The sequence below is a fragment of the Pteronotus mesoamericanus genome, unplaced genomic scaffold (genome assembly GCF_021234165.1).
Source record: "Pteronotus mesoamericanus isolate MK-2021 breed Mesoamerican mustached bat unplaced genomic scaffold, CSHL_Meso_final scaffold_174, whole genome shotgun sequence".
Taxonomy (NCBI): Eukaryota; Metazoa; Chordata; class Mammalia; order Chiroptera; family Mormoopidae; genus Pteronotus; species Pteronotus mesoamericanus.
The window spans coordinates 28,925,381-28,948,958 of NW_026555309.1; the positions used below are offsets into that span (position 1 = coordinate 28,925,381).

At 35.4% G+C, this 23,578-nt stretch overlaps 1 pseudogene; it reads right to left on the bottom strand.

Annotated features, from left to right (window-relative positions):
* Positions 1 to 19,536, bottom strand: part of LOC129084429 (G-patch domain and KOW motifs-containing protein-like) — a 34,738-nt pseudogene extending 15,202 nt beyond the window's left edge.
* Positions 19,537 to 23,578: the final 4,042 nt, after the last annotated feature.

Sequence of the window (23,578 nt, forward strand, 5' to 3'; positions counted from 1 at the left end):
CCAGTACCTTTCTCACCTGAACTCCAAGCATGTCCTCCTATTTCAAGGCTCTGCTTGGATTATAATAACTATTGCAAACATATCATCAAAAAAAATGCTTGATTTTTACACCTACACTCAACCTTCTTAAGAATTATTTTTCTTATTCTCAGCTTTGTATATAAAAACTTGCAAATTTTAATGACTTTATTTACAAAATATATCACAAATCCCTTCTCTCCACTACTGCCACTTTAAATAAATTCATTTATTAGCTCTATTCCAGGATTAACAGAGTAGCATTTTATTCTAAGTTTCCTTCTTTAAAATTCACTCCCTTTCAATTTATTATCCATGCATCAGTTTATTCATTTCTTGTATTTGAACCAGAATGATCTTTCCATGGGTACTCAGATCCTGAAGATACTTTGTTTAAGCCTTCAGTGGATTCCCATTAACAAATAAAATCCAAACTTCACATGATATTAAAAAAAACCATGACATTAACTAAAGCCTTATTGGCTGACTTCATTTCTTGTTATTCAAGTATTGTATTGGCTATTGCTGGCATAAGGCTTTTCCTGGAAATTTAACGATGTAACCATTCATTATCTCAATGAACATATTTTTACTATATAATTTAGCACTACTGATCAATGTCATTATATATTTTTTTCTATCTCCCTTCACTAGAAGCTGTTTCATTAAATAGTGGTCTTGTCTTGTTTATTTCAGTTTCCTCAGGACCCAGAACAGTACTTGACATGCAGTGAATCTATGACTATTTAGAATAAATTAAGTCCTAAATTACTTGGAACTTACTGTTCTGAATGGCTGTTGGCTAAGGATGCTGCTTACATCATACATAATCAATTTTTGTCTCTACAGTTATAAAATGGGCAATGAAAAAGGATTTATAGATTTTGAAAAACAGCTCTTGATTGAGGTAAATCATTTTGTTTCTGAATGCAGAAAACATTTTCAATTATCTGTAGGTAGAGTTATTGGATTGATGCTATAACCAATGACAGGTCTACTGCCTCTTAATTGGTTAAAAAGCAGAGGTAAATTTGCACTGAATTGCTGTGGAGAGAATTACAATGGAAATCTCAGGTTTTGGTGATTGCATTTCTATGCGTTTTACCATCTCATTTCTGATGCAACCCAGAATGGTGGTTAGCTTTGTTCTTCAGTTGCAAAGATCACTGGCAGTTATCAATCAAAAACTCCTTTTGTAGAGGTAGACTCAAGTCTGGCTCTCAGCTCTCCTCTATGCCTTTCTGAGGTTAATCCATTTCAGGACACCTAGCATGAAAATGAATTTTAAACTATCTTTAATGATGTTGCTCTAGTCAATTAAAAGTTGATATCTGCATAATAAAACAATTTGTTAATATTTACTGAAAGAAAAGTACCCAACAATATACTCAAACATTGTATTTCCTATAAAACTATATTCTTTAAAGTGATTATTATTCTTTGTGATCATTAAATTTATTGAGGTAACATTAGTTAATAATATAATATAATTTTCAGGGAAATACATGATAATTCAATATCAGAATACTTTGATTATTATTTTTATTACCATTTGTGGATGAGAAAACTGAGACACCAGGATTTAGAAGACCTAAAACATAGACACTCAGATTAACATGATTGGATTTCGATACCTCGCTCATGCCCACTATGTTATGGAGCAAGATTATTTTTCTCAGGAAAAGAAATTACCTAGCTCTTTTTGGGTTATATAAGACAGAAAAGTAATAAATTGTCCTTCTTTAATTTAGGCCATCAAAATCAAGGATTTTCTTAAAGCCTATACTTGTGAAGAAAAATGCCTTCATAAAGGCATATAAAAACAATAAGAATATAACACAGTAAGAATATAAAAACAAAAGTTTCAAAAATAAGGGAACACACAATGAAAAGGCTTAATTAGTGAAAATATCTATTCCATTTGGAGGTAAAGATCAACCATCAATCAAATGTTATGCAGCTGCCATTTGGGCTGTTTGAGAGCTGATCCACTATACTCGAAGTGCTGAACACTTTGGAGGAGGGTGTAATTGGTAAGGCTTATCTGGCACTTAGAACATAGCAAAATACAAGAGTTCACAGTAAGTAGAACTGGCCTCTTTTTTTTATAATATAGTCTCTTGGAAAAGGAGAAAATTCAATTTAGCTTACTGACAGATAATTTTAACTCCTTACACTGCCTAACTTTATTCTTCCAGTGTATACAGCTTTTCAATAAATAAACTCAAATTAATGTTACATTGCATTTAAATGGATACTTAAACAAAATCATGTAAATCAATTGTTACCCATTTGAAAACCAAGGAAGGTAAAGCTACTGAGGTCAAGGTGCCTATCTTTCACTTCTTTTATCCTCTGTAACAACCCTTAGATGATTCCAGTGTGCACACATATATATACATACACACAATTAAAGAATAAATCTGAGGGAGGGAATGAGGGAGGGGGCAAGGGAAAGTGGTGGGGGGGAGGCAGAGACAAATGTATTTAAAAATAAAGAAAGAAAGAAAGAAAAAAAAGAAATTAGTAAATGTTCAATCAAAAAAATAAATAAAATGGCATTAAAAAGAATAAATCTGAAATTTGAAGAGTATTGTTTTATGTAAAAATAAATCTTTAAACTTTTCTAAAACATGAATAGAACAAATTAAATAATGGAAAAGAAAATAAAGGCATCCAAGAGCATTTTTATAATTATCTTTAAAAATTATATATTATGCCTCTCTAACCACTGTGTTAATTACTAACGTTCTTATTGGCAAAACTGGTCATTGAGATGTACTCAAAGTTCTAGTTATGAAACTTCATTTAATTATGACTAATCGAAACTGATGTGTTTACATAAATGAAAAGCATTAAACAAGCTATTGTTTCTTTTCAACTCATTCTATTCTATATTTACTTAGAACAAGAGACTTGACTTTAATTAGCATTTTAGAAACACAATTATTTTGTTAGACAGTAAAAGTGGAATCATAACCTTGTATTATATCATGTTGCCCAAACTGTATCACTTGTAGTGTGGCTTGCAGAAATGGACTAAGTGTATTTTAAAGAGTCACAAAGAGAAAGATGTCCAGAATACTGAGAAACCACTTCTAGTTACTGTCTGTCTCATATACATCACAATGTGACTCCATTCAGAGGCTACTGGATCATAACTTAGTCTTGGATTGAAGTATGTGTTTCATCTATGGAGCAAAATCTTGGAGAAGCTTGTTATGACTACAACATTCATAGGATAATTTGCTCAGCATAAAATATTAATTATATCCCTTTCCTTGAATAAATAACCTTGATTAAGCCAAAAAAGTATTGGCATCAAGAATTGTTTATGTTTACACTTTTCCTAGATAATTAAATAGATTTCCTTATGAATGTTACTATAACTTTTATCTTACCAATGCCAGATTAAATCCAATAAATTTTTCATATATATTCTAATTCCGCAAGGCAACATTTTATTAAAAAATTACTCAATCTTTCAAAATGGGATAAAACAACCCACTCTAATGACATGCTTCCTGACTAACAGTATAAAACTATTTGATTGAATAAGCATTCTTCTTTTTTAATTAAAGAATAATACTTTAATATTGAACCTGTGATTCCGCACTTGCCATCAGGGGTGCCAAGGCACTTACCAAGAGACCCAGAAAGGTGGAGTACAGGTATAACTGAGGCAGGTTCCAGACCACTGCTGAGACAGCCGACCTCCACACACCATAGCGCTGCTCCATGCCATGCTGATCAACCTTGGCATTGGCCACCAGGGGCTCTGCCCTGCTGGCCTAAGGACTCCGTCTGCCCTGGTGCCCACCTGGCTCCGGAGATCCTTCCTTGCAAGATGACTTCCTTGCCTGCAGCGCTGTCTGCCTACCTGCTGACTGAGACTCGGGACTCAGGTTCATTATTCCCTACTGGTTACTCTGTGTGAGTGTGGGATACAAGGTCCAACACAAATAATGCCCCCTTTTATTGCAAAATCATAAGCATATAATTCTGTACCATAATAATATCACACTAAAGCACCATATGACATTTTAGGTGAAATATTCAAGTTAAAACTATAAATTATTACACCCTTAATATTACCCTACCACCTATACTCAAGCAGGTGTAACTTCTGCTGTACCCTGTATTTCTCTTAGATTGTTAGAATGCAAGTAGGATATTAATGTATGTCAATATTCTACTTGGGGTGAACCTGCATTCAATAAAAGCCGAATGAACAGCATAGATACCTTGTGTGACTCTTGTCAATTCCTTGGTACCAGGCTGCTCAGCAGGCAGCTAGCTGGGCAGTTGCCTGGCTGAGTCACAAGAAAGACTGCATCTTGAATATAACGCTCCATGACACATAGCCGCAGGAAGATCCAAGAAAAGAACTGCGTAGTTTGAAACAGAGCTTACTGCTTCCGAAACCCAAGAAAATATAATTAAATTTTAACAAAGTCACAAAGCTCTCTCTCTTTTTCAGCAGCCACGTGGGCCCGAGCTCAGCACCTATGGTGTGGCCCAGGCACTACCAAACCTTGGCAGCAGATATGCAGATGGGGAAATGAGGCATGGGGAAGTTCTGTATCTTTGGGCGCCGGCCCTTCCCCGGGGTTTGGTGGGGGACAAGTGTGGGCCTCCAGTCCCAGAGGCTGGACTTCTGCTGTGAGATGGAGCTGAGCTACCTGGTGGTCATGGATGAGACTTCAAGGGTGTACCTGGGGGCAGCCCTTTGTGCTCCAATAAATCTTGAAGCTATATTTCAAATCTTCCTATGCATGTATCCCTGGAATGCATTTCCCGTGATACGGTGGAAGAATCATATTTCCTCTGGCAACAATAGAATATCATTGTTGTGTTAAGGTGATGGTTTTGAAATTCCCTTGATGAAACAGGATAACTAAGCAATAATTGAAACTCCTGTTTGTGTCTTCTTGTGACTCAGGGAGGCAATAAAATTCAACTTTTGTTCCTGTTAAGAAGTAGCATGAAATAATAGATGCAATATATTTAACTACTTCACTCTCTTCACTTCCCTTTTTTCTTTCATTTTTGCTCATCTTGGTTGAGGATAAAAATTTACTTTAAGCCATTGGCAGCTGTTTCTTTAAGCTTACCTAACAGAATACAATTGGGCATGGAAAGACAGAGTCTGCATGGATAGCAGATTTCTTAAAAGGTGGTTTAAACCTGAGTTTTTATTTCTATATTTTTATTTTCACATATTTTCTGGATATCTGTATAATGAATTTTTCCATTAAAAAATGACAGAGAAAAAGAAGGAACTATAGCAGGGAACAAAAATCATTGGAAATGGTAAACAGCCTGAACATTTTAGATGAATATTGAAATTATAAAACAATAAGGCTAATAATGCTTGTGAAGTTTATAATTTACATAAACTAAAACAAAGGTAAACAATAACACAACATCTGAAATTTAATAAATATTTTCAACAATCGCTAACAAAATCTGGAGGTGGTAAAGATAATAAATATTCAATATAATATGTCAAAGATTATTGTTATAGTGTCTAGCATAACTGCTAAAAGAGTACTGAAAGACTGTAACTAATAAGCAAAATACAGAAGAAAGTGGAAAACCCTTTGATTAATTCAATGAAACAGAAAGGATTAAAAACAAAACTAAATAAGAAACAAATTAGCATAATTGAAAACAGAGTGAGATGGCATATTAAAACCTATTTCTGTAATTATTATAAAATAAATGAACTTAATACTGTATTGTGACTAACATAGCCAGACTCAATTAAAAAAACAAACTATTAGCTGTTTGTGACATGCTTAAAATAAAGCAGAAAATTGAATGATAAAAATGTACATAACATGCAAATATCAGCAACAATCCAAAAAAAATCAATGTAGCTATGAAAACATAAAACAAAATACATTTTAAGAAAAGACACATTACAAGAGATAAAGGAATAATTCATATAAATAAAGGAGTTGATCCAATAGAAAACTATCAAAATCCTAAATATGTATGTCAAATGAAAATGGCAGTTATAATAAAGACCACTTGTCCCTATGTACAGACTATGAAAAGCTGGCAAAAATTATCTGAGTAAAAATTTTCAGAATTCTGGAATTTAACATAGAGCTTACAGCAACCTAGGAAGCATTCAGTCAAGAAAAAACAGTTTAATCCTTGTAAGAACAGAGAGCTTTGTGACATTTTAACTTATCCACGTCCCTTATCCCACTCACTAGTCCCATGGTAACCTTCAAAAATAATAGCCTGCTGTCTTGATACAGGTGGGAGCAGAATAGACCTACATCTGTTTTAAAGACTCATTTCAAAGTAGTCATTTGAACTGTGGAGTAGTCCCTGGTAGACTCTGCTAGAATGGTACATTTTTATCTGGTCTTACCCAGCATCATCCAGTGCTAAAAGCATTTCTCTAGAAATCAGAGGAGCAAACAAATGACTAACCAAAAAGCTTAAAAGGAAAAACTGAGTAATCAGATATCCTTATGGGCTTTAAAATTCTCCCATATATTTTGGGAATCTAAAAAAGGACACATAAATATAGGGTTTGGCACATGTTCAAGCCTTTCCTAAGGTGCATCAGTATCCACCATTTTTGTCAGCACTCCAGTGTCTTCAACCCTTTTGGCTGCCATCTTTAGTTAGGGCGATGCTTCCCAGCCACTCAGAGGTGCATATGCATCTGTTCATCCAGAGCCCCCGGCTTCTGGCTTCCCGTAGGGGCTCTATGAGCTGCGCTTCTCCTTGGGCTGTATTATTCTGCCTTTGTTATGCAAATGTGCCCTAAACACTGGGCCTTCTGCTCCCTTAGCACCCTTCCTCCCACCCCCCTTTGCCTTTTTGCTTTGGGTGGGGTTCCCCTGTTTTCTAGAAACTTCTGGTCTGACCTACCCCCAGTTACAGAAAACACTTATCTTTCACAAACTCTTTTAAAAAAGGGAAGAGGAGTGTATATTTCCTAACATATTTTATGAGGTTAGCTTGTATTTTGTTGATACTGAAACTAGACAAGATCATCACAACAAAAAAACTTGCAGACTAATATCCCCTATGAAAATAGACAAATTTTTCAACAAATTACTGCAAGTTAAGTCTTGAAGCATATAAAAAAAGATTATGTACCATAATCAAGTGGGATTTGCCACAGGAATGCAAGGTAATTTCAACATATAAAAATGAATGTAATGCCCCGTATCAATACGGTAAAGGACAAAAGCCCATTCTTACCTCAATTAATGCAGGAAAAACGGGTGACAAAGTCCAACTCTCTTTCATGATGAAAACATGCAATAAACTAGGGATAGAAGAGAATATTCTCAAGATGATAAAAATGAAAACCCTGCAGCTAACATCCTATTAAATAATGAAAGACTTAATTGTTTGTCAATATGATCAGGAACAAAAAGAGTTTCCATTCTCCCCACTTCCGTTCAACATTGCACTGGAGATTTTACCCTGGCAATTAAGCAACAAAATAAAATAAAAGACATTGAGACTGGAAAGGAAAAACTGTAAAACTGTATTTGCTTATGACAATTTTGTACAGGGGTAGGAAAAAGTAGGTTTATAGTTGTAAATATGTGAAACATTTTATTCTTGTATTACTATTTATTAATTATTGTAATATTTTCCAATAAACAACTGTAAACCCATTTTTGCCTACTTGTGTGTTATAGTTTGAGTTCTCAAATTGAGGTGTTTGATCCATTTTGTGTTAACTTTTGTAAATAATTGAGATAGATGTCCAATTGATTCATTTGCACGTGGGTATCCAGTTGTCCCAGTAATGTTAATTGAAAAAGCTATTCTTTCCCATTAAATGGTCCCCTCACTCTTATTGAAAATGAACCAGTCATTAATGTATAGATTTATTTCTGTATTCTCAATTCCATTTCATGGAACTGTATGATTATAGGTATTTCAGTTCCACACTGTCTAAATTACTGTAATTTTGTATTGTTTTAAAATTGGAAAGTGAAGTCTTCTCAATTAGTTCTTCTCTTTCTAAATTTATTTTGGCTATTCCAGTTCTGTTGCATTTCCATCTACAATTTAGGATCAGCTTGCCAATTTCCATAAAGAAGTTAGCTCTGGTTTTGATGGGGTTTCATTGAATCTGCAGATCAAATAAGTCTCCCAATCCAAGAACATAGAAAATCTATTTATCTGTCTTCTTTGTTTCTCCAATGTTTTATAGTTTTAAGTAGAAGTTTTGGACTTATTCTGTTAATTATATTTCTATGTATTTTTGATGGTATTGGGATTTAAATGGAATTGATTATCTAATTACATTTTATGTTTGCTCCTATCTGCTGTGTAGGAAGCCATTGATGCATTTTGCATTGATTGTGTGTCCTGAAAAGTTGCTGAACTCATTTTTTAGTTCTCATATTTCTTAGTGGATTCCTTCAGATTTTAAATACAGGGTGGAGCAAACATAGGTTTACAGTTGTTTGTATGGAAAATAATACAATAATTAGTAATACAAAATAAATTCTGTTTCAAAACTGTAACTGTAAAAAACTGTAAAGTTTAGCCCTCACCTCTTATGTGTACATTTGTATACATATATTCCTATATATGTATATATAAAACCTTTATTTATCTTTCTCTATTCATACACATATATACACTAATACTCTCAAATCAATCAAGGAAACGGATGATATAGGTATGAATTTAGGTAATTTCCCAAATGACTATTCAAATGTAGATACAGCCAAATCATAATATTTACTCAAAAATTTTTAAAGTTGTACTCCATAATAATGAGAGTAGATACTTTTAGTATTTATTTAGTTAAAAATGATATTTGAAATATATTCTATGTTATAGGCATTGTAAAATTGGGGATCGAAGGTGAATAAAATATTCTAAAAAACAACATTAAAGTTTAATTCACTTAAATGCTTTCAATTCTTTTTGTTATTTATTTGCATTATACCCATTTCCTAATGTTAGACATACATATTACATAATTTAATCTATTTTAACTACAAACATTTCTTTTTGTTTTAGCAGCACATATTTATTTATGTAGTTTTTAGGGAAAAATGAGGGAGCTGAATAATAATTACCATAGTAATACAATATTTACAACTTGTATTAGATGTAGGCGAAAATCTTCAAGTCCTACTCATTTGAAATGTCGAATACTTGTCAATCTTCTTTGGGAGAGGGAACACAATAAAACAACTAAAAATTTTAGAGAATATAGATGGTGGGGGGAAGATAATGCAAAACGTTTGTTCCTAAGTGCAAAAGAAAGACATTAGCAACTTTAGAGAAAACCTTTCTAATTTTTTCTCAGGAATTAGTGGCAAATAATATATTCTATTGGTAAGTGTGTTTGGTATCAAATTTGTAAATTGAATTTGAGCATTGGAAATATAACTAAAGACAGAAGAAATGCCATGCAGATTCTAGTTCAACTTCTTTAATAAGTCATAAATTTCTTTTTACATATTGCCAACTGGGAGTTGGAAGGGAGCTCAGACAAAAGTTTATTTGGAAAACTGAATGAGAAAATAATGGAGAAAAGGTTTCTATTATATTTTATAAATCCCCAATTTTAATAACCTCCAAATATATTTCTTTTTAACATCATTATATCTTTAGCATTCCACAGAGGTGGGGGTCTTCGAGGTGATCTATAAACATTCTTATGACTTGTATTAGATAAAAGAGCTTCATATTTTGGAATGCATATATCCTCTAATGAGATAACCATAGTGCTGAATGTGAGTTTACAGAGATAAGCTAGTTACATATATTGTAAATGATCACATTTAGTCAGCCATCTGTTCCTTAAATATTAGGACTTATGCACAGTTTCAACATCTGTGTGTGCACTGTATTTTTTACACTGCTGGTAAAATGCTGATGGAAGTGGAAAACAAAATGATAAACTAATGAAACTTTGAAGGGCATTGTATATTTATCTCCTACTGCTAAAGTACATCTGTTGTTGCCTATCCAAAATACCAAAACTAATCAAAGTCCTTTTGTGGGAAAAAAATGCATTTAAATTATAATTTAAATGCTTTGTAAATTCATAAACTTATTTGTAAATGTATGTAGTTAGTCTAAATTTTTGACTTTCAGTAAGATAATTTTCTATAAACATTACATAGCTATCTCATTATTTTTTTAAATCAGTATTAATTAGTTTTAAAGAATTAAGGTATTCACCGTGACCACATTTTTTTCAATTTTGGAAAAAACTGCACATGTACATGCATGAACATGCATGAGTGCATGATCAATCAGATAAGGGAGAAAATATAATTTCTGAGTTCAATATTTTTGAAGAGTATCAATGGCATAAAGTTCTCTTCATACTTGAAAATAAAGATAAAAAGTAAAGAAAAAGAAAGGAAAGAAGGAAGAGAGAAGGAAGAAAGACTGGGAAGGAGAGAAGGAAAAAGAAGGAAGAAAAAAGAGAAGAGAGGGAAAGGATTATAGAGATCATTACAAAAGACAATAAAGGAAGAAAAAGAAAGGAAAATAATTCACAAAAATGAAAAGCTTAACTTAATTCCTATCAGGAAAAAGCATTTAGAATTTAAAAGTTATCAATTGAAGTAAAATTTGTAAATATGCCTTAAAATCTTGGAAATAGCTTTATCGAGCTATTTTTCATGTACTGACACAACTTTGATTTTTAGAACATAGAAAAAAATGAATTCTTTCTGTGCAAAATGTCACATTTTAACTTTAATCCATACAGAGAATAGAATAAATGCGATTTAAATTCTATTCAGATCAGATTATCATATGGATAGTAGGGAATGGCAAAGTAGATGCAATGAGGTATCAATATATTTTCACTGAGTCAAAAAAGAAGAGAAAAATACAGATCATTATCTGAGATTATCGTCATCATTATTGTTATTTGAGTTTGCAATATAAAATTTCTGGAGAGTAGATAAAATCTCTTATGTATTTTAACTTTCTGTATACTGTGAATATGCATTCCTTAACTGTTGATAATTATGGTAATATCTCAGGGAATTACAAGATGGACAGTGATAGTACATTATAAACAGCAATAAAGAGTAGTGTTGTTCTGAAGAATGCAAAAGCTTTTTTAAGTGTTTCATTGACCTGTGAGACAAGTCTTTAGTGATTCTCTGTACTTAAATCTGAGTTGCCATCCTTTAGGGAAATTTATTGTTCATCACTGATTTCCATAGGATTGTACTGAGCCGCGGTTTTAACAACTTGAATTATTGTAATAGAGTTCATTACTTGATATTAGATAAAACCACTGGTGAATTCCAGGAGCTGCAGACACTTCTATGGACTGAGGGAAAGTTGATTTACATCTAGAAAGTTAGAGAAGTTCTGAAATAGGTACTCCAGCATCACCAAAATCCTTATTTTCTTCATCTTCCGGTACCCCCTTTTTAAATCAAACCAAAGAAACAAAAAACCCTCCAAAACCCACATCTCCTGGGTATTTTGGAAATGTGTCCCCCCGCCTCCCTTCCCTGCAGGATGCAATGAGAGTGAATCCACAGGGGGAGGTATGGGATATTTTCTTTCCTCTGGTGAGTTTTATGAGGCAGAGCCTTAGGATCCCTGTTGAAAGGACCGGACAATGTTTCTCTCATTTTAGTTCTATGTACCTTTTATTCTTATAGTCCAGTAAGAATACAGTCCAGTCCAGTCAGTTTTCTTTCTCTGCTACTTTATGGCAATATTTTGATATTTATGGTTTCCTGTGCCTTCATGTGTATAATAATGTAATGTGACATGTTGCAATGAAAATTGAAACTTAGGTTAGTCAGAATGTCTTCATATAAACTTTCAAGCATCCTTGAATATACTTTCTGAGTTGGGGCTGGTTGGATGAAGTGACCTGCAGATGTTCTCTCTATTTTTTGAACTCCTTATCAAACTGTCTATTTATTACCTTTCCCATAGTTGTGAGTATAAAATGCTTCTTGTGATTTTTTTTCTGGATACCCCAATTTGGTTCCTTTTTACTTTGAGACCTAATTTTTATAGACTTAATTCATAATACAGCTTTTTCTCTCCGCTACAATTTTCTTTTTCTGTACTGGCTAGTAATTATAACAAGTATAATTCATTAACAAAAGTGAACTTTTTATTTTCAATAAAAGCTTGACTTGGTTTTATACATTGTGAAGGCTAAAAGCACTCATTAACTCTCTATTTAACAACATATGGAAAATAATTGATCAGATTTTCATAATAACTGGAATTTATGAAATAGAACTGACATCATCTGGCAGAATTATCTTTAATTGATATCATCATAACATAAGGAAATGCTGAAGCAGGTTCTGATATTAAGCATAATAAGCATTCACTCTTTGTCATAACCTATGTACTAGTGTTTGAAAAAGGTGTACATTAACATGGTTTCACAAAAATAAACAGAAATGTTGTCGGCTAAAACCTCAATATCATAATTACATTCTTAAGCTTTTGAGATATTTTAAATCAACTGATTTTCATACGGTGATTTTTAAAGAATAGGTTTTCATCAACAGAAGGGATTTCCAATTTAAAAAGAGAATTTACCCATCATTATTGTAACCATTCTGTAACTTTACAACTTCTAGATCTGATAATTTTTAGAGTAGCTGCTACATCTCTTTATACATTTGTGACTTATAAAACTTGAGTTAAAAGGACAATAAGGCAATATTATTGGCACTAACAGAGATGGATTTCAAATATTTAATACAATTTAGAAGTGATAACTCTTTTAGAATTTAGGCATATTATTTAAGCTCAGAAATGGGTTTTGGAGTATTTAAAACTACACCAAGAAGTTAAACAAATAAAGTTTGGGACATACTAGTATATGCATATATAAAAGATAAAATATGATGTGCAAATAGTGTGCTATATAAATGCTTCATAATAATTAAATGTTGAAGAATAATTGTTGCAGACCACTTTGTATGGCATCAGAGATTGTAGTCCCATGCAAGTAAGGCCCTGAAAGGGGCCTGTAAGTCTTGACCAGAAAGCTGGGAATGCTGGGAGGCAGGCATAACCCAATGCTAGCACCTAGGGTTCCCGTGGGAAATCTGGCCTAAAGAATGCATTGTATCCACTGAAGCTTGCTCTGCTTTACACAGCACTGATCATGAAAAACCAGGTATCTAACCTCAAGGCATGGAAATCAGTCAAGAAGAATACTGTGTCTCCTTAGAAGTTTAGGGACTGCCAGCTCTGGTTCTTGCAGCTATGACCTATAGGTGGCCTGACCTGAACTCAGGTGGGGCACCAGAAGCTGAATGCGGCTGGGGGCAAGTAGCAGCATGTAAGGAGCTTGGTGTCTTAGAACAGGTACCTTTGATTGTTATAAGCATATCAATTAAGATGTATAGGCAAGTGTATGCTGCTCTATGAAGCATTGAGCCATTGTTCTGAGAAATATCTTTCCCAAGCTTGGGGGCTGAGTAATGATTAATAGAGTTCACCTGGTGTGTGGGGGAAATATGAATAAAAGGCCTGTGAGTAACTTGGTCAGGAGCACTCTCTGCCTAGAAGTGCCCCCTGCTTTCTCTCTTCAGGTTCACTAATTTCATGTGCCTGGATAGTTGTTTCATCTGTGTCTCGGCACTGGCTGGACCAGAAGCCCGGCAAATAATTAATATAGGAGAGTATTTTTATTTGTGCAGCTTTTGTTAAGTTAGACAGACATGAAAATAATGATCAGTCTTCACTTTATTTAATGTGAACTCACCTGCTTGAATACATTCAGTTATAGACATTCCAATCCTAGGAACACATAAATAAATGAAAAACAGGAGCTCACAGCAGAAGCAATATGAGAGATTAAAAAATTGAATAGATTGACTAATGAAAAGGGATTAAAATACCTCAAATTTTATGAGTTAGAGTGAACACGGTCTACCAGGGGACATGAAATCTACCTTTAAATATCAAGTACTTGTAAACATGGATTAAGAGGAAAATTTAAACCCAAGTGTAAAAACAAGAACACTCAATTTAAAAAAGAAAAAAAAAAGGATAGTATTATTCATGACATTCTACAGCAGGAGAGCAGAAAAACTTTTTGCTCCAGTGTTTCATTTTTAACCAATAAAAACACTGGTTTATTTCCATATTTTCCTTTAGTTCTTTGCCTTTTTTTAAAAATGATTTTTATTTTTTACTAACTGCTGGTAAATGTTAGGCTTGTTCCTACCCTCCTTTCTGGTCTGTCCATCTTGTGCCCTGTTGCTGTCCCAGGGCTGCAGTGCAAGTGGGTCCATGGGCCAGTTTGCATCAGAATCACTGGGATGCATGTACTCACAGATAGTACCATAGTGAAGCTCCACCGGGCAATTCTCTCTCTGCAGCTGAGCCACAGTCTGGCTCTGCTCTCTGTCCCAGCCCAGTAGGTGGCTCACCCTTTGAGCTTGTGGTCTCAGCAGTACCACCACCTGGATGCCCTTGGCCTTGGGGACAAGGGTCTCTAGCATATCTTCCCTGTTGCCTTCCTGGACCTGACCTTCATCTATCTGTCCGACATACATAAGTATCTGGACTGAGGACATCTTTGATCGCTGTCTTGGTGTTTAACTCTCGCTGCTCTTGAGCAGCTTGTCCACCATCACTTCTTGCAGGTCTCTGTGCAGCCAGGGCTAACTCCTGGCAGTCACTTGCTTTCTCACTCTTGGCTGTGGGCTCATCCTGTCTGTCTGGAAGGTGTTTCCACTTCCTCTCTTCCACTCCCCAGTGGGTGATGAAGCCCTGACCCCAGGAGGCCTTCCTTGACGAGCCTGTTTCTTTCTGTTTCCCTGGAGATGTTTTGCTTACCTGGCTGAGATGTAAATGATTCGTGTCAAACTCCCACTGGCAGAGATGCCACAAGCAGGACTCACTGACATCACCATGCGGCTCCCCATGGGCAAAGGAGCCATGGCCCGCACATTATCAGGATAGAGCCCTTCCTTCTACCTTCCCGTAGAGTCCTTGGGGAGGCCCAGAAAGAACTACCACGGCTCCTCCAGGAACCGATCCTTGAGGTTGGTCTTCTTTATCTTTCTCTTGCTCCTCATCTGGCTTCAACAGGCATTGGGGTCAGGACATAGCCCTCAGTCAAGTTGGCGCCCAGCCCTAACCCTTTGAGCCTCAGCAAGCTGACACAGAGCTTCACCCACTTGAAGGTGCAGCCAAGGCCCTGGCCAGGTCCCCAGCCCTACCCCCACAGCATGGCCAGCCCGTGGGCCTCCATTGCAACTGCCTGCTAACCAGCCTCCTCCCAGACCATCTCAACCCTGGATTCACTGTGGGCCCTGTCCCCGTTGCGAGTGCATCTGTTCTGGGTCATGGGGATACCAAGCGTCGGGCGACACCCTCACTCTCTCTGTTCCAGAGAAGCTCCTTGGATTCCTCAATGAGCTGCCTCTCAGCCTGGGAGAGCAGCCCCTCCACCATGGCTGCAGTGCCTGCGGACAGCCCAGGGCCTGGGCTCTTCTTGATGAAAGGGATGACAAGCTCCTTGGGGGCTTCTAATGGATACACTCCCTAGAGCTCCCTTCCTTCCAAGGTCTTTAAGAAGTCCTCCTCTGGAGCTGCTCCCCGACCACCTCACCCCTTCCAGGGGCAGCGTGACTGAAGCTGAAGGCAATCAGGGCAATCAGGGAGGCTCCTGTGTGCCGGCAAACACCCTCTTTGGCCCCTCTTCAGTCATTAACCTTTTAAAGACTCATTAGGGGTATTTATGACTTCAGATGTAATAAAACATTATTTTTAAAGATAGTTGCTAGTATCTTCTTTTCTGTTGTTGTTGACACTATTACAGATATCCCCCATTTTCCCTAACTTTGTGCACCTCCACCCCCCCACCCCGCATTTCACCACATTGTCGTCTGGGTCGGTGGGTCGTGCGTGTATGTTCTTTGGCTATTCTCTTCACTTTCTTTTACCCAATCACCCCATACCTTCCCCTTCTTCGATAAGCAGTCAGGCAGAAATATTAAAGTTTATTAAAATTTAAGTATTTTTGTTTTAAATATTAAATGTTAAAATTTTCATGATCCAGTTAAAAATAAAACATCTTGATTAATTGTGTGTGTATGTGTGTTGTGTATAAATTTGTGTATTTATAAAGTCAGTGACCATTTCCTTCTTGGTAACAGGATTTTCAAATTTTAATTTTAAACACAGGTCTAATAATTGATCAAATTACAATTCAATTGGTTACATTATAAATGAAGTTAAGACCTTCAAGGGATCTGAATCTTAATATAATAAAGACATATAGTATTTTCCAAACTCAATCTCAAACCAATGCTTTGTTGAGAAGTGCAGCCCATAGCCAAGGTCTTTGTTTCTTTGTGTGTCTTGAGTTCTGACAAGCTTTTAAATTCTAAGCATTAAATCATTGGTGTAATCTTTAAGGTAGCATGCAATTCCCACAGTTCTATAGTCATAATAGCTTTCTTTGTTCTTGTTATTGTTGGATTCTCTTAAAGATTTTGCTCATTATTCCTCTGTTTCTTACTTAAGTAATACTATCACTAGAAATCTTTCCACTTTAAAAGATCCTTTAATATTACATAGAGACTAAAAACATGACTGAAGAAAATTCAAAAATGTTTTTATTATTTAAACAATAAAATTCCACATATGGAAATCACATTAAATTTTAAGAGTATTAAAAACTAATATAAAAATTTAATCTGTAAAAAGATTACATATATTTAAGGGATTATGGTAGAAGAAAGCATGATCTTGGTGAAGAGAGACGTGGACAATATAAAAAGACCAAATTAAACTTTTAGATATAAAAATACAATGCCTCAGAAAAAAATACACTGGATTGCATTAATAAATGATTAGGTAATTAAGAAGAAAATGTTACTGAAGTTAAAGTTACAGTGAAATAATGCAGCTTTTCCATATTTTAAATTACTTACTTCTAAGATTTTATAAATTTAGCTCTCAAATTTTGTCTATGATCAATTTTGTTTTAATTTTTAGGTAGTGTGAAGAAAAGGACAGGGTTCATTTTGCATAATAGTACCTGTTTGTTCTAGCATGATTTATTGAGAAAACCATTCTTTTCCAATTGAATTATCTTTGTTTTATTAAGAATTGATTGACTTTTCATTTTGAAGATGGTTTCTTTAGCTGTGCAGAAGCTTTTTAATTTGACGTAGTCCCATTTGTTTATTTTTTCCTTTTATTTCCCTTGTGCTAAGAGATATATCAACAAAAATATTGCTCCATGAGAGCAATGGGAATTGCTTAGAGAGCAATATCTGAAATTTCATGTCTTCTGTTTTCCTCTAGGATTTTTATGGTATAATGACATATCTTTTTTTATCCATTTTGAGTTTATTATGGTGTATAATAAGAGCCAATGTATGCTCTTGCCTCCTTTGTCAATTTTTTTAAAAGAATTGATTGACTGTATATGGTAGATTAATTTCTGCCATAAAAGTTATATATATATATGTATATATATATATTTTATTACCAAACTGCTTTACTTACTGTAGTTTTAGAGTAAGGCTTTAAATCAGATAGTATATGTCCTTCAACATTTTTTATTTCTTTAAAAATTTGGTGCTTCTGTGTTCTTTGTGTTTCTGTATAAATTCAAGAGTTATAATGTACATTGCCAAAAAAATGTAATGCAATAGGATTTTACTAAACCCATACATTAGTTTGGGGAGACCTGACATCATAAAAATACTCTTTAACTCCATGATGATTGTACTGCTCTCAATTTATTTAGACCTTCTTTAATTTACTTCAGTACTACTTTATAAGTTTCAGGGTACAGATCACTCACGTGAAATGTTTAATTGATCTAAGTTTGGCTCATTTTTCATGCTATAGTAAATTGCTTTTCTTTATTTTTTAAGGAAACTTTATTTTAAAAAATTAGAATAGCTTTAGATTTACAAAGTTATTGCAAAGATTACACAGGGAATTCCCATATATCCTTCACTTAGTTTTCCTGTTAACATCTTCCATTACTACAGTATATTTGTCACAATTAGTGAAATGATACCAATACATTATTACTTTATATAATTATTAAATACTTTAAAAAGTATATGCTTTATTAAGCTTTTCCCATTATTTACCCAATGTTCTTTTTTTCCTTTTAGGATGTCATCCATGATACCACATTATATTTAGTAGTGTCTTCTTAGGTTGATCTTGGTTGTTCAAGTTTCTTAGACTTTTTTTATTTTTAGTGAATTTGAGAGTTCTGAAAAACATTGGTAAAGTATCTTGTAGAATGTCTCTCAATTGGGATTTCCCTACAGGTTTTCTCATGATTAAAATGTTTTTGGAAGAAACACCACAGACATTAAGTTTTATTTGTTAAGTGCCATGCTCATTATGTTATATCAGATATATACTATCAACATGCCTTATCACTGTTGGTGTTAACATTGATCACTTGACTTCAGGTAATGTTTGTCATGCCTTCCCCACTGTAAAGTTACTATTTTTTCCCTTCTTATTCTATACTATTGGAAGATAGTCACCTTTTAGAGCCACAATTAAAGAGTGGGGAATAATGCTCCATCTCCTTAAAGACAGAGTAAATATGTAAATTATTCGCATTTATTTAGAAGAGGAAATGTATTTACTCTCTCACATTTATTTATTTAACCAATACTTTTTATATCAATATGGATAGATCAATGTTTTATACTTTGGTTTATAATTTAATACCACTTTATTGATTATGTTGCTCAAACCTTTGGCCATTGGGTCCTCCTACAATTGGCTTCTGTGTCCTTTTGAAATACCTGTGCTATTGTAAGTATATATTTTTTAAAGATTTTTTTCCTTATGTTCTGGTACTACAGAGTACTCTAGGTTCATCCTGCATGTTTCTTATCCAGTCTTACAGTATATCATTTTTTTCAAGGAGCATTGATTTCTTTCATGGGAAAATTATATTAGAAACCAAAATCTGAATAGTGGAAGAGCTCATTACTACTAGAATATCATTACTTCTAGGCCTTCTCAGCTGAAAAAGTGAAGGACAATATTTGTATATTTTAACCTTTGTATATATCCGTATCTCTCTATAGTTCTGTGTAACAAACTGTATTTATATAAGTGTAAATATGAATTCACACTAATGTTTCCAACTCTAATCCATTATCGCATGTATTGTTCTATCATCCTCCCTGATTATCTGTAACTTTCTAACTGCCCATCATCCATTTACTTAACTGTTCAGTTCTAGTAGACATGTAAAGTCATTTCAGTATTGTTAACCTGTATTTCCTTGGTAAACAACTTTATCAAGTGGAGTACATGTCTTAAGTACAGTTCTTTTGTCTTTAATCTCACAAACTTCATTCATTTACAAAGGTAATTTGGTCAGCATCTCGTTACCTCCATCCCCCTTCAAAGAATTCATTTCATACAGTTGTAATATATTTATATTATTTTGTAGAAGTATACAAACCATAAGATTTATTCTTCATGCTGTAAAGTTCTATAGATTTTGACAAAAGCTTACAGTCCTTTATTCGTCATTACAACATCATGCAGAATAGTTTCACACTCTAAAGAAATCCTTGGGCATTCCCAATTCAACTCTTTTGTTTATTAACCTTTTATCCAGTAATTTTGTTATATTTGTTTATTAGTTATAGAAATCTTTGATCCATTCTTTGGTATTTTCTACATAGACAATCTTATCATCGGCATATAGAGTTTTATTTCTTCTTTTCTAATCTTTGTACTTTTTATTTCTTTTTATTTTGTTATTTTATTTGCAAGAAAAGTACTATGCTGAACTGGGTTGTGAGAAAGGACATCCTTGCCATGCCAAAATTATAGAAAAGTACAGAGGTTTTCCATATACTTCCTGACTCTACAACTACACATTCTCCCATATTATCAACATCCCCTAGCACAGTGGTGCATTAGTTACAATTGATTACTGCTTTAAACTTCCTACTGTTTGTTGCTAGTATATAGAAATACAAATGATTATTATGCACAAAGTTCTTGCTATGCATTTTAGTATGGGGCTATAAACAATACTTTTCAAACTGATACCCTGCAAAACAATCTCAATAATCAATGATAACAATTAAACTATTTCATTCTCACAAAGGACACATGCTTCCAGCACCAGAAGTGGTCTTTGGAATAAGGAGGTGGGCTCATTTTGACACCCTAGAGGCTGGCGCACATCTCTTGGGTTGACGTTTTGTCACCTGGCAAGGCAGAGTCATGGTAAGGTGGATCACCTTGGACATAGGAGACATAGCATTTGTGTATAAAGACAGTTCCCAAGGGATGTTAAGGATCATGTTCCTGCCTAATGGTCACCAGGACCACAGAGAGACAAGACCCTGGGTTATAAGGAGGGCCAGTTGTCTTGCTATTTTGTTGTTTGCCTGCCCTGAATGAATGCAGTGTCCAGGAGAAGGGGGATTGCTCAGATATCATTGTGAGGTGCATTTAACTAGAAATGAGAGTCTGTAGCAGAAAACTGCTAATAACCACTAACCAGTAACATTCCTTTGTTTACAAGGAGACAAACCTGCCTAGAATTCAGTTCAATGACTCCCTCTCCTGAGTCTCTAGTCCTTTATGAGCATTAAGGTTAAGGACAGGGAGAAGCAATAAAAGAACCCACTGTTCTAATATTGTAGAGATTATCAGAAACTTTGGGGAACATTCTGGGACAAATAGATATGTGACAATACCTGGAGGAATTGCTGACATGTTTTTCCTTTTATAGATGTGAGACACAACTAGATTCAAAATGTATTCATTTGGAAATGTTAGAAATCTAAAACTTGTGAATGCTGGCAGACAGGGGTTAACATAGGAGCCTAACTTCTCAGGAAAGCAATAGACTGAGCCATCAGAAAGCGGGAAGAGAGCCGAACGATGAGCTCAGGAAGCAAAAAATACTTCCTCCGACTCTGATTCCATTTGTGGACAGCCTGCTGTATTAGAAAGGCTCCCCTCCTGAATTGCAGGGATGTCTGAGAGATTAATGTTTTCTAGCTCTGGGCCAAACTCCTGGGAACTTTGCCAGCAGCTGAAGTTCTGTGGCTGATTCAAAACCCAGACTGGATATAAGGGAAAAAAAAAATGACGGGAAGAAAATTGTCAGCGTTGGACAAACTGGGATAGTGACGAGAAACATCTGGAAGGTAAGAAAGGAGGGGAAATATCATTAGGAAGACATTGTGTGTGGAAAGCCTGTGTTAGGAGACTACTGTTTTAGAGATCTGGGATTTTCATTCTCAACTCCATATCACACAGCCTCTGAATTCTCAGATGTAGAGTGAAGGAGGGTTGCTTATTTTATCTCCAAATTACTTTTTAAAAACTCTTTACTATTCTCATTGCCATCAGGCTTCTCTGAGTCTCTTCAGATGAGAGGAGAGGGCAGCACAGCCTCCGTAAACAGATGCTTGATGAAAACAGAGGGAATCCCTAACATTCTTAAGTCAAGTGGACACCAGAGCCCTCCCTGGACATCGAATTTTACCTCAATTCATGGACCTGCTATCTCTTCAGCAACAGTCAAGTAACACTAGCACAGTTGAGCTTGCTCACTAACACCAGCCCATGGCTTTTGATGATGAAAGGATCGCATCAGAGCTTGCTGCAGGCTGGAATGCTGATGGCAAGGAAGTGTCTACACAATAATCACAGCTTTCAACAAGAACTCCAGACTTCTAGGAAGAAAGAAGTATAGGAATGGGAAGTGATAATGAAGTTCTCTTTTCTTACTTCATCTTCAGCAGATAAATAGACATTTACACCAGATGAAAGAAAAAAAGAATTCTAAGAATGTGGAAAGAAAAGAGCAATGTAACTGACTGTTTCACTCCTGAGGGGAAAAGGCCAAACACAATTGAGACAGAGATGTAATACACCACAAAAAGCACATGAGTGTTTGGGGTCAGATAGAATGACAAATAACCCTCTTTCTATTTTCATCCCAGGTAAATGTGATGAGCCCCTTAACAAGGGGTGTAACCAGAGTACAATGTATAGGATTCCCTGAGGGGACCTCCATGGGACTTAGAGTATTTGGTATGTAGCTAGTGTCCTAACACACGTCTTCTAAATTTGTTTTGAGAAAAGTTTCAAAAGTTGTTCTGTTTTATATGAGATGGACAATAGTGCACATTCGTCCCACCTTACTATGCATGTGGTTGCTGTCACTCACAATTTAGTTCCCAAGCATGATAACATTGACATTTCCTAGAACGTCATGCTGTATTAATGGTATCATGCTAGTTGAACCTGGTAAACAGAAGTGGGAAGTGCTCTGAATACCTTAGTAAGAAGTATATACACCAAAGTGAGTGAAGTAATCTTAAAAAATTGTTTAGGGGACTGAAATATTAGTGTATTTTTTAAGTAACCAATGAATGGTACGTGTACGCTGAGATACCGTCTTTAATGACAAGGCCAGATTGTTGAAACATTCATGCTCTGCTATCCAAAGAATTCAGGTTGTTCCAAGGAACATCTCAGTGAGCCGCTGAGGATTTGGGAGGGGTCTCTGATAAGCCCCAGGGGGAGGGAATGTGGTAGGTAGGATTCTCGTTCTGATTCAATAGCCCTTACCCTTGTGTAAGCACCTCCTAATTAGTGTGTGAGGAACTCGTACATATGAGCAGTTATCACTCCAATGATTATGTTATATTGTATATTAAAAAAATATTTAACTGAAGTAATTAAGGTCACAAATCCATGTACCTTAAGATAAAAGATTGACTTTGGTGAGCCTGACCTAAGCAGCTGAGTCTTTAAAAGGAATTGGGTCTTCCTGGTGAGAGATATTCCTTCAAAATGAGAGGATTTGACATGAGAGAGATTCTCTGTACTTGGCTTTGAATATGGAGTTTACCAAGCAGCCCGGTAAGGAGGCAGACTCAGTAAGCAGATAGTAGCGCCTGCTGACAGTCATCAAGGAACGAGGATCTCAATACCATATCAGCAAAGGATAGGATTTTGCCAGGTGTCTAAATGTGATTGGAAGCAGATTCTTCCACAGATTTTCTGGGGGGAAAAAATTCAGCCTGGTAAACACCTTTATCTCAGCCTTAGACCCTTAGCAGGAAACCTAGTGAGATGATGGCTGAACTTACGACCTCCAGAACTGTGAGAGAATAAATGTGTGTTGTTGTAAGTTGCTAAGCCTGGAATGCGCTTTCTAAGAGTCACGTAAAGGATGGTCCTTTGTTGAAAAACTGTATTAGTGGTGACAAAAGAGATCATCAAGAGGATAACTGCCTGTTGACCTGCAAGCTGGACCTGAACAATGAGAGCTTCCTTACCTCTTGAATGAACCTACTGTTCACTATTCCCATAGTAGCTGCTGTTTCAAGGACAAAGCATTTAGAGAGTAATGTGCATTGTATCCATGACCGAACCCTGTTAAGGCCACAGTATAAACTCTTACGATTCTGGCAGAAGGGTGTGGAGATCTCATTAGGGGCTGCCTTCCCGAACAAGTCTTGTATATGAGTTCTCTTGCTTATTAGATCTGCCACCTACCAATCTGGAGTGGCCTGCCTTTCTCTTCCATTTCTCC